General features: G+C 38.8%; 1 pseudogene; it reads left to right on the top strand.

The window, feature by feature from the left end:
- Window positions 1–379: 379 nt before the first annotated feature.
- Window positions 380–1,489, top strand: LOC101414240 (GTPase NRas pseudogene; annotated as a pseudogene).
- The last annotated feature ends 11,034 nt before the right edge of the window (window positions 1,490–12,523 follow it).

Raw genomic sequence — 12,523 nt, 5'->3', positions numbered from 1 at the left:
TTTTTATATGCTGTTTACTTGTTGGAAGAGATAAGTTTAAAGCTCAGTAGGCTGCAGCCTACTTGCCCTAACAATGTGCTCTTCTTTATGTAAAGTGTGCTGCTAACCCACTTAGGCCTGTCTCTTTGAGCCATTTTCTCCTTAGCAGTGAAGGGCTTTTACTGATACTCCACAACATAGGTTGGTTTACCTAACTTAAATGTTTCTCAGGTAGTTCTCTGAAGGAGAGAGCAATAGTCTGTGTGCCTAGAGTAGAGTTTAGCTGTCTAATCTGCTATTTAAAATAGGAACAGGCGGGGCCGGAAGTGCCGCTCCCTGGTGGGGGCTGTTCATGGCGGTTCCGGGGTCTCCAGCACTTTTCCCGGTTGTAGTCCTGAACCCGTCCCAAGCGGAGGCAGTGGAGCTTGAGATTCTTGCTGGTGTGAAATGACTGAGTACAAACTGGTGGTGGTTGGAGCAGGTGGTGTTGGGAAAAGCGCACTGACTAGCTAATACAGAACCACTTTGTAGATGAGTATGATCCCACCATAGAGGATTCTTACCGAAAAAAGGTGGTTATAGATGGTGAAACCTGTCTGCTGGACATTCTGGATACAGCCGGACAAGAGGAGTACAGTGCCATGAGAGACCAGTACATGAGGACAGGCGAAGGTTTCCTCTGTGTGTTTGCCATCAATAATAGCAAATCATTTGCAGATATTAACCTCTACAGAGAGCAGATTAAACGAGTTAAAGATTCAGATGATGTACCTATGGTGCTGGTAGGAAACAGGTGTGATTTGCCAACAAGGACAGTTGACACAAAACAAGCCCATGAACTGGCCAAGAGTTATGGGATTCCATTCATTGAAACCTCAGCCAAGACCAGACAGGGTGTTGAAGAGGCCTTTTACACACTGGTAAGAGAAATACATCAGTATCGAATGAAAAAACTCAACAGCAATGATGATGGGACTCAAGGTTGTATGGGGTTGCCGTGTGTGGTGATGTAACAAGATACTTATAAAGTTCTATCATCAGAAAAGAGCCACTTTCAAGCTGCACTGACGCCTGGTCCTGACTTCCCTGGAGGAGAAGTATCCCTGTTGCTATCTTCAGTCTCACAGAGAAGTTCCTGCTACTTCCCCAACTCTCAGTAGATCAGTACATTATTCTCTCTTTGAGAAGTTCTCAGAATAACTACCTCCTCACTCGGTTGTCTGACCAGACAAATGCACCTCCTCTTACTCCCCAGTATTTTTCTGTCCTGGGAGTTCCTCCTTTCTCCCACCCCACCCCAGGTTTTTCATCTGAAAAGAAATTCATCCTCTGAAACAGAGAACCAAACTGTAGACATGAAATTCTGTTGAAAACAGTGTCTTGAGCTCTAAAGTAGAAACTGCTGGTGACTTTTTTTTTCTTTTTACTGTTGAACTTGGAACTATGTTGGTTTTTGGAGAAATGTCATAAATTACTGTTTTGCAGAGAATATAGTTAATGTTGCTGTTTGGTTTTGTTTGTACGTTGTCAGCTACATTCCCTAAACTGGCACCTGCTCTGTATTCATAAACACAAAAGTGAATGCTGACTTTTGAGTCTATCCTAGTCTTCTCAACTTTCATGTCATTAAATCCAACTTTCATAGCAAAGTGCCTTTTTCCTAGAAAACTTGCTTTACAATAGACTCCCTTTCCAATACTTCAATGGAGTCAGTGTCTCAAAAACCTTTATGAAAATGAATGTCTGAGATATATTTATGATCATTCCATCCTTTGAGGGAAAGCTACATCTGTATGGTAGCAGATGCCATTTCTTACATATATTAAGTAGATTTTCCAGAAGCCTGTTCTTGGCCTCTCCAATGAGAAGGTTGAAACTGGAAATAATTATGAATGATTTCACTTAATTTTTACCTTATCTCCACTTTTTTTTTGGTAAGTTACTACCTATAAAATGTATATTTCTTTCTTCTAGCTTACTGACAAACTTACGTTTGATGAATTTCCACTTGTATTCTAATTTGGGCCACACCAGAGAGCTGTATATTTGCAGATGTTCAGATTTTGTAAAAATTTGGGTGCAGTTTTAATAGATGTGATCAATTATTTTCAACCTGTAAAGCAGTGTACTAACTAAATTTTCACTGTGTATCATGGTATCTTGATGATGTATATAACTATTGTCCTAAGTCTCCTCCTCATCCCATCCTGCGCCCCTCAACCCACATCAACTTGATTAATTATTTCAGTTGAGTAAAGTATGGTGCTAATGAACCAGGGTCATAGTTTCAAAACTTGAATGAGCCAGTTAGCATCACAGAGCGAAATTCTTCCACAGTAGCACAGTGCACCAGTAATTCCAGCTAGTAGTTTTGCCAGATGCATGCTGTTGGCCCTGAAAGGAAAGAGGCCATACCATGACTCAGTATGCTAAGGAGGGTCAGCCTAGAATTCCTTATGAATAAAGTATTTATACTTTCTTTTTAGCCACATAAAAACTCTAAGCCAATAGGTTTTCTCATCAAATATTTTTTTGAGAATGATGATGCCGCAAATCAAAACTAAAATTTTTTTCTTCATACATAATGTTCAATGAAGGATTTAAAATAGGATTTTGATTAGTCTGTGCATTCCAGATAACCAAAGCTACTTGTTGAAAATAAATAGTCTTTGAATTGAAATTGCTGTTTGAAAAATGAATAGAAAATCAATAACAGACTTGGATAACTTTTGATAAAAGAATGATTCTAAAATGACCACTCTTTCTTCTGGTCTTCTAATTCTAAATACTTACTGAGATCCTCCATTTTCTAGTGTGAATCCTCATTTGTTAAGCAAACTTCACATTATCTTGAAATGAATTCAGAAGAGGGGAAGAAACATACTGTGTCCAGAGTATAATAAACAGGGAGTTATGTTCCTCAGTGCTGATTCTGGGAGCTTTCACAGTATTGTCATCACTTGGGAACAAAAGCTCTCTCCTTTGTTTCTTCGCCTTTTGAACATTGCTCTGATGTTTTCCTGAGGCTAGACTGAAGCTTATCACCTCAATGAATCTTCTGTTTTTAAGTGTCCATATTACTGGTAGTTTGATTCTTCCTAAAAAGTCTGTTAAATTTACCATCAAATTAGGAAGGAGATAGTTCCTCATCTCAGGCTCTTGTGCCCATATCTCCTTATAGCTTTCTCAAGTATGTTCTAAGCACAGATGTATCTAAACAGGGCCAAAATTCAGACTTAAAATATTCTTTTATTATCATCTTAAGAAGTTGAGCTTAGGTTTGCGTTTTGGCACAATAATGTGACAAAACTACAGTTCCAAAAAGAGTGGAATAACTTCAGTGTGTTATAAAGAGTGATTTTTTTTTTTTTTTAGAATATGTTTCTGATTGCTGAAAACAATTTTAGGTTACCTCAAAATCTGAAAGTCTCTTTACCCAAGTTAAATGCCTGGCCAGCTGTCATAAATTACATATTCCCTTATATATGTGGTGGTGTTTTTTCTGTTTGTGTGTGTGTGTGTGTGGTTTTTTTTTACAGTTGCAAGTTAAAGAGTGAAAATAAGATGTTCTGTCTGTCTAAGGGCTACCATGACTAATCTGTAAATGAATCTGTCAAGTGCTGTATTTGCTCAAAGCTTACTGTAGAATGTTAACTTGATAATAAAATATCATACTTAGGACAATTAGCACTTTGGGAGTGTAATAGGGAAAATTAATCACAGTTTTATTTTAGTGGGCCCCATAGTCTTTTACCATCTTTATTAAACTGCTGTGAATTTTTCGTCTTGACTTGAAAGCAAGGACAGAGAAACACTTTAAAAGATAAATTTTGGGTTTTTTTTCCATTCTATAGTTTGTGAGCATAATCATAGTTTGTTTCACCTTTACAGTCACGAACACATTAGCTGGCAGCTACAACTGAAAACCAAAAAATGGTGCATTCTGCTTCTTGTAATTCATCCTTGCTAATAAATTGCAGGAAGCAAAAATAATTAGGGAAAATATTTTTTTGGCTGGTTGCTATAAACAAGGGACTTTAATTTTTGTACATTAATTTCCATCTTTGCTAAGTTTCTTTAAGCCATCTAACATACTACAAAATTAGTTTTAAGATATTTTGTTTGCTATAAGAATTGTTTAAAAAATGTTCTCATTATCAGAGTAGTTGTAGAGATATTTCAAAGTATAACATGATTTTTTAAAATATAAGAAGTAATTGTATGAATTCTATTCTGAAGGAGGCTCTCAATGAAAGTTGTTTGACTTTTTTATTTCTGTGCCATCAAATGTAGGTAAAAATACCAGTTGTGCAATTCTGTTTAAATGGGAACAATTAGCCTCCTTGGCCCTAAATAAAAGAGCTGATACTTTAGGTTGACTGTTTTATTGTAAATTAATCCATTCTGGTTTTTTTAATTTCGTTGGATATTTTTCTTATCAAATTTCTACAAAATAAAAACTGGAAGTTCTTTGCTTACTCCTAATTCTTTTTCCCCTGAAGTGCCTTTATTGAAAGTTAATATTAATTTCATACTTTGGATGTATCGTTTGGACATTTTTAAAATATCTGAGTTCCTTATTTTCTCTCAATATAAAATATGTCAAATATGTTAAACTGTAAAAGAAATAAAATAGGAACAGCCTCTTTCTTTTTGACCCTCTCTGTTAAATCTATATTAAAAACAGGTTAAGGGTAATATTTAGGTAGGGTGCACTACTCTAATACAATTATTCTTATGGATTTCTTCTTATTTTTTATGCAGAAGGAAAAAATATATTATTAGCATTTTTGTGTCTATGGTGCTTGATCGTTCTAACCTATGGCCGGGGCACTGGTAGGGCAGAGTTTATCTAGTGTCCTGTCACTCTTTAGCATTCTTAGCATATTGTCAGTCAGTCCCTCTTTGAACATTTCCAGCAACTCAAAACCAAGTACTTCATGGCTCATTCTGGTTTGCTCAGAAGTCATTCAGTATTGTACCCAAATATCTCTCGTTGTATCTTCTCATGGTCCTAATTCTGCCATCTAGCAATACAAACTAAATCCTATTTCTTCTTCTAGTCATATATATCAAGAAATCAGTTACTGAGTACCTACTATGTGCCAGGTGCTGGGCATAGAAGGATACGTGTGCACTGTCCCTGAGTAGAGGGTGATCTTTAAGGCGTTCAAAGTCAGCTTCTCCTGCCAGTCCTTCCTTCTAGTTAAATGCTTCTGTTTTTAATCTGATCCACATGAGATTGTTGTCAATTCCCTCACCTTCTTAGAAGCCCACTTCTCAAAGACAGAGTTAGTCAATTTCTTCTGAAAAAGCATATTCAGACATAACCACAGTGTTTTAGTATGTATCTTCTTTATAGGACAGAGAAAATTGAGTTTTACAAAAATAACCTTTCATAGGGGAGAGATTAGCTTGGTATAACTTGTTCTTAGTGAGCCCGTGTAACCTTCTAATGAGCATGGTAGGATCTTCTAAATAATATTCATGAGCATTTAAATTATTTTATTATGTTAACATACCCAACATAAAATTTCCCATTTTAACCACTTTCAAGTATAGAATTAAGTAGTATTAATTTCATTCACAATATTGTGCTAATAACATCACTACCATCTATTACCAAACCTTTTTCTATCAACCCAAATAGAAATTCTGTACCCATTAAGCATTGACTCCCTATTCCCCTTCCTTCCCATTCACTTTTTATTAACAACAAACTAACAAATCATTTTTTTCTAGAATCCACCACTTCTTTCTTTCTGTGTATCAAAGCAGGACTTAACATTCTTAAATTTTCTATAACTTTTCCTCTTCTGTGTTATTTGGGGGAGGGGGGGTGTAGGAGCTACTCAGATACCTTTTTTCCTTGTTATTTCAACATATTGGGATGTAATTTACTAGGTGTGGAGACAACAGGGTCTTTGTAGTCTTTATAATCTTGATGCTTTGATTTATTGTTTACACATTATACTTTCGTTCCAATTTGAAGGCCATTCTCCTTACCAGGCTAGGTCAATGCAAAATAGGAATCAAGTATTTTTGCCGTTCTGTCCTTGTTCATCTTTCAAATGTCTAACTGTATGACTTTGATTCATTTACTATTTACCTGCTGTCACAATCAGGAAAGTGATCATTGAATGCTGGGTTCAATAGTAGAATCAGTAAATTAAATTTTATCTGTCTCTCAGGCTTTTATCTGCTCTTTGCCAGAGAAATGCTGCATTTCCTTTACATCATTTCCATTTGCAACCAGCTATTTGCTTTTCACAGTTTTATGTTGTAATGTGTTGAACAATTCTGTGTAATTATCTAAACTTTATGTCCCTGATAGTTTTAATTAGCAGATATAAATCTTTAAACTGTGATTTTGCTGATTTGGTTGGAGGAGGAGGAGGAAGATTTAAGGTCATATATAAACTTCAAATAGGTGCTCAGTCCTTTAATTATAGGTTATAGTACAGTGCTACTTGAGAGCAAAAGAAGACAACAAAATTTAAATATGTTATGTTTTTATATATATTTGTCTATACTATATCCAAACTAGACTTGGTGACTTTTTTTCCCACTTTTTTCCCTCACTTTTTTATTTTTTAAAAGATACTTCAATTACGTAAGTGTTACGGAGAATATATAGGGGATTCCCATATGACACACTCCCCGCACCGCCCACATTTTCCCACATAACATTCTTATCAGTGTGGTACATTCATTGCCATTGATAAACACATTTTGCAACATTGCCACTAAGCATGGGTTATAGTTAACATTGTAGTTTGCACTCTCTCCCATTTGACTCTATAGGTATGGCTAAATATGTAATGGCCTGTATCTGTCATTGTAATGTCATTCAGATGATACCCAGGTTCCAAAAATGCTCCCATATTACAACTGTTTTTCCCTCTCCCTAACCCCAGAACATCTGTGGGTCACTGCCTTTACAACAGTGCCATTTCTCCCATTGCTAGACTCACAAGTAGTCTACAGTAGAATACTGGTAAGTTTATTTTAGTCCATAATTGTTTCCCAATTCTGAGTACTCTGGGATGGTGATACCCACTCCACCAAGGATTAATGATAGATATGTGATAAAGCAAATATAGCAAACTTTTCAGTATACTTGAAATTTTTCATAAGCTATATTGGGGAAAATATGAGGAAAAAAGAGGTGAAATAAGATATTCTAAGGATTGGAGAAAAAAATGGTACCTGTAGAAGATAGGTAAAAAGATCCTATAAATGATAAAGGACCATAATGAAGAAAATCAAATTGTTGAAACAGAACAGGTTCAAACAGTTTGTCTCTACTGAGATTAACCTAGAGAGTTGTTTTCATCTAGGATTTCAAATTTACTTACAAATAGTTGCATAAAATATTTTATGATCTCAAAAATTTCCTGTTTTGGTTATTTTCTCTCTACAATTTTAAATTGGACATTTCTCCTTTCTTTCCTTTCCCTTGATTGGTTTAGCCAGTGACTGCTTGTTTTATTATTTTTTTTCAGTGAATTACTTTTAGATTGTGTATTAGTTCTACTTTCAATTTATTACTTTAAAATTTTATCTTGGTTTCCCTTTGTTTTCTTTTTTGTTTCTTTTCCCTTTTTTATTGTCTTTTTAAAAAATATAAATAGATCACGCAAAATTTTGTGTTAAAAATATAAGAGGTTCCCATATATCCCACTCCCCACCCCCCCACCCTACCCATTGCTAGAGTCACAATAATTCTATAGTAGAATACAGTAAGTCCACTCTAATCCATATTTTATTCCTCCATCCTGAGGACCCTGGGATGTTGATGTCCACTCCACTTATAAATTGAGAGGGGGATTAGATCCCTCATGGATAATGAATGGGATTCTCCTGCTTTTGGTTGTAGACTCTTGATTTCCTAGTGTGGTGGTTGACCATCCTCACCTCCTTGTTAGCTACCTGGGTATGTCCAATGAACTGGAGAGTAGGTGTTCCAACTCTGCTGAGGCTCAGGGCCCACTGACACATGGGCAGTCCAGAGATTCAAGTCTCCTGAGCATACACCAACCCCAGCACCAACCACAGGTTCAGTAAAAGTGACAGAGAGGCATGTGTAGAGAGATCACATCTGAGTCCAACTCCATCACACTCAGGAGCACAAATTCCAAAATAGGGCCTGCTGTCATGGCACTGAATTCCAGAGCCATTTGTCATGACATAGCACCTCCTCCTTCTCGCCCTCCCCCTCCTCCTCCTCCTCCTCCTCCCCATTTCTTATTCTCACCTGGAAGCTGGAATCAGGATGCCTCTCTAGCCTAAGGCAAGTATGAAAGACCTGGTTTTATAATCATCTGGATTTTTTCCTCAAAAAGTGAATGATTGCAAAATACAGACCCTTTTCCCTTGCTCCTGAGGTGACCTGCAATTAGAGAAAGAAAACACTGAGAAGGAGGAGGAGGCCTCCAAAAAAGGAGGAGGAGGCCTCCAAAATAGGGCCTGCTGTCATGGCACTGAATTCCAGAGCCATTTGTCATGACATAGGACCTCCCCCTCCCCCTCCTCCCCCTCCTCCTTCTCAGTGTTTTCTTTCTCTAATTGCAGGTCACCTCAGGAGCAAGGGAAAAGGGTCTGTATTTTGCAATCATTCACTTTTTGAGGAAAAAATCTAGATGATTATAAAACCAGGTCTTTCATACTTGCCTTAGGCTAGAGAGGCATCCTGATTCCGGCTTCCAGGTGAGAATAAGAAATGGGATAACCAGGTCCTGAGCCTCAACAGACTCCAGCACCTACAATCTGATTTATTGGACTTATCACACTCAGCTAAGATGGAGTTGAAGAAGGACAATCACCACACCATGGAGCCTAGAGTGATTACAACCGAAAATGGGAGGATTGCATCCAGCATCCATGTGGAATCTGAGCCTCCTCTTGACATAGAGGTGCAATGGACACTACCAATCCAATGTCCACAAAGAAGAGGTGGCATTGGATTGGGAAAAGTGGACATGGTGGACGATGGGTGTGGGGAAAGGCAGGAAGAGATGAGAGGTGGAGGCGTCTTTGGGTCATGGAGCTGCCCTGGATGGTGCCTCAGAGGTAATCACCGGACATTGTAAATCCTCACAGGGCCCACTGGATGGAATGGAGGCGAGTATGGACCATGATGTGGACCATTGTCTATGAGGTGCAGAGGTGCCCAAAGATGTACTTACCAAATCCGATGGATATGTCATGACGATGGGAACGAGTGTTGTTGGGGGGGGAGAGGGGGGTGGGGGGGGTGGGGTTGAATGGGACCTCACATATATATTTTTAATGTAATATTATTACAAAGTCAATAAAAAAATATAAAAAATAAAAAAATAAATAAAAAAAAACAAATCTCAGGAAAAAAAAAAAGAAATGGGGAGGAGGAGGAGGAGGGGAGGGGGAGGGGGAGCGGGAGGGGGAGGGGGAGAAGGAAGTGACTTGTCCACCTTCCCTCCTTCCCTTGGTCCGCAAGTCAACAGTGTCATATAAGTGTTACCACTTAAGTCAGTGGAACATTCCAGAGCTTCATGAAGACGGGAAGATTGGAAAGGAAGAGCTTCTACACAGGAATAAGGAAAGATAACATGGAGGAGTGTGACTGCAGTGTGGTGACAGGGCATAGCTAGCCGTCTGGAGCAATGGGTGCTGAGAGAAGCAGTGCCACCCTGGCCATGAAGCCCTGAGGCTCTGTCCTGGGTTTGGTCCTTTTCAGGGGGACAGGTCAGCGGGACTGTGTGAGCCAGTGTGTGAGGCAATCCAGTAGCGCCTTCACACACATCCTCCAGAAACTATGCTAGGACTTGGATGGTGTTGAGAGGCAACTGGACATAATCTTCTATCAAATGGAAGCAAATTCAGGTTTTATTCCTAATCCCAAGATTTGTATTTGGGTGAAAAACAGAAACTAGAAGTTTGTTCGAGTATATGATCCCTACTGCACATCATTAGGACATGGGAGCATGTGTAGTAAACCTAGAAAACCAGAGGGTTTGAGGATTGGCAGTGATCGACGCATGAAAGATCAGGTTTTTTGGGAAAGATACTCTTAAATAGTAAATCAAGAAAAGAAGACTGCAAACACAAACACTCAAAGGCCATGGTCCTATTACCTCTATTGTAGAATTAAAATATGAAAAGAACAAAGCAGACCTCCATATATGTTTCCCCTACTTTCTGTGTTCACACCCTGTTGCTCAGTCTACAAAGTAGCACATGCAATACAACTGCTCCTGGGAACCCTCTCCCTTTGCATCCTTCAAGTATTATCTACCTAGATTGTCATCCTCATTACTCCTGATGGAGTCACACCACTGATCTGCAAGCCAATCTTTAGGAACACAAACATCTGTAGGAAGTTGTTAGAGATGGTGGCACACCCATCCTTCCTTTCTTCAGTTGAGACCGTGCTTATCACCCAAGATCACCAAGCTCTTTCTCCTGGGATCTCAGGCCTTCCCTGGGCTGTGTGGAGTCAGAGGCCTTCAACAAGACAAATAGTTTGCCAAGGAGAGAGAGGAGGTGAAGCAATCCCTTCTACACTTCTAACTTCCACATTAGCTGGACCATCACAGCACTTGCCTGATCACAAGAATGTGGGCTTTCCCTGTGAATTTCATACTATGTCAAGGCCACAGTCTGTGGTAAAAGAGACCTGCAACCTCCTTGTGTCATGAGACCACTGAGGCTCCTTATAATGAAGAACAGGGATTAGGGTTTCTGCAGTTTGGATACTTCCAGGAATACAAAGGGATGTTCAGTGTCTCTTGCATGGTGTACAATGTACCCATGGCTGACTGTGGGCATAGATAGTGGCTATTGGCATCAGCATTGGGGCCACATGCCTGATTTCATAAATAGGTTCCTGTACTTAGGAGTTGGAAATGTTCGGCTAATTGTCTCTGAACCTCAGTGTTTCTCCATGAGGGTGTGGATGTAGAAAACAAGCCCCAGGTATGGTAGTATTGAGGGTGAGCAAGTAAATATACATGAAGTGTTTAGTGGTGATGGAATATTTTATTTTGAGAAGTTGACACTGGCAATTGTGCTATGTGTGTGAAAAATAACTTCAGGGCAAACATACCCCTATTCCCACCTTCACAATCACACCACGGAGACTCACACATAGAGACCTCCCCCCCACACACACACACACAGGCCCTCACCACCTAAAGGGAACATAGCTGTTTACAAAGACTGTAGAGCATGGCCATTTTCCACATCCCCATTTCTCATTCCCACCTGGAAGCTGGAATCAGGATGCCTCTCTAGCCTAAGGCAAGTATGAAAGACCTGGTTTTATAATCATCTAGATTTTTTCCTCAAAAAGTGAACGATTGCAAAATACAGACCCTTTTCCCTTACTCCTGAGGTGACCTGCAATTAGAGAAAGAAAACACTGAGAATTAAAGGATTATACAGTGTAGTTTTTGCACAGGTCTTTTGCTCTTGGTCCCTTAGAAAAGCAGAAGGGAAACAGTGGATGGGTCAAAGACCCCTTAATTAGACAAGGGCGGGGGGCACAAACTTTTCCTGAATGATACATCTTTGGGAATTAAAATTTTTTCATCCTAAGAGAAAAACCTTTTACTACGGAAAAGGTGCCATACTCGCTGATCTCCTCATCAGTCAGGGATCAGTAAGTAATAGGATCCCAGTGAACATTCCCCTACCAAGGAAATCATAGATATCATCTGTAATTATGTTTGGAGATTTTTATATCTGAACTCACTTAAAAAAAAAAACAACTTTACAGACCATTACATCTCAAAGTAAGATGATCTTCCCCTGGAATTAGATGGAGCCTTGTCATCTGCCCTGTGAAAAGGAGGTTCCTCCAGCAGGCCCTCAGGAGCAGCCAGGAGGACACAGTACAGCTCGCTGGGGTGTTGCTCATGGGTTAGTTGGGGAGCTGCACATGACTTGGGAAGGGGCAAGAAAATATGGAGGCAGAAGGATAATAAGTCTGGAATACTTTTTTGATGAGCCATCATCTTATTTAGAAGAAGAAGAAGAGAAATAAGATTCTTTGGCTGTGTAGCTAAAGGCATCCTAATGAAAAGTGATTCAGCATACAAATGGTACTAAAATACAAGCTTTGATTTACTGACAGAATCCCATCACTCTCCTGCCTATTTTGAAGCTAGACAAATATTGTCTTACTGAACTTTCCAATATCATTTCAAACTCTCCAATTTCAAAGTGCTGCTCTATAGTATTTTTTCTCTTTAAATTTTAAGCAAACTTTTATTTGTGGACTGGATTTAATTCTAGGCAAAATAGTTTATTGTGTTGAGTCACTAATCTTTTTTTATAAAGATAATAATTATAGAGATTTTGATTACACCGATATCTTACCATATTAAAAATAGTGAATTTGACCTTGTAATATTTTTCCTTTCAGTGTTCTTTTTCATTTTTAGGTAAGTGTATTCACTGAGTGATGTGACTGTCCATGATGACACAAACCATCCCACAGTGGGACAGTTAATTAGGAAGGAGGCTCTAAGCTCCACAAGAGAGTTTCAAGAAGGAATGACTA

The sequence above is a fragment of the Dasypus novemcinctus genome, chromosome 10 (genome assembly GCF_030445035.2).
Source record: "Dasypus novemcinctus isolate mDasNov1 chromosome 10, mDasNov1.1.hap2, whole genome shotgun sequence".
Lineage (NCBI taxonomy): Eukaryota > Metazoa > Chordata > Mammalia > Cingulata > Dasypodidae > Dasypus > Dasypus novemcinctus.
The sequence above is the reverse complement of the archived record's forward strand: the minus strand, read 5'-3'. Positions and strand labels throughout refer to the sequence as shown.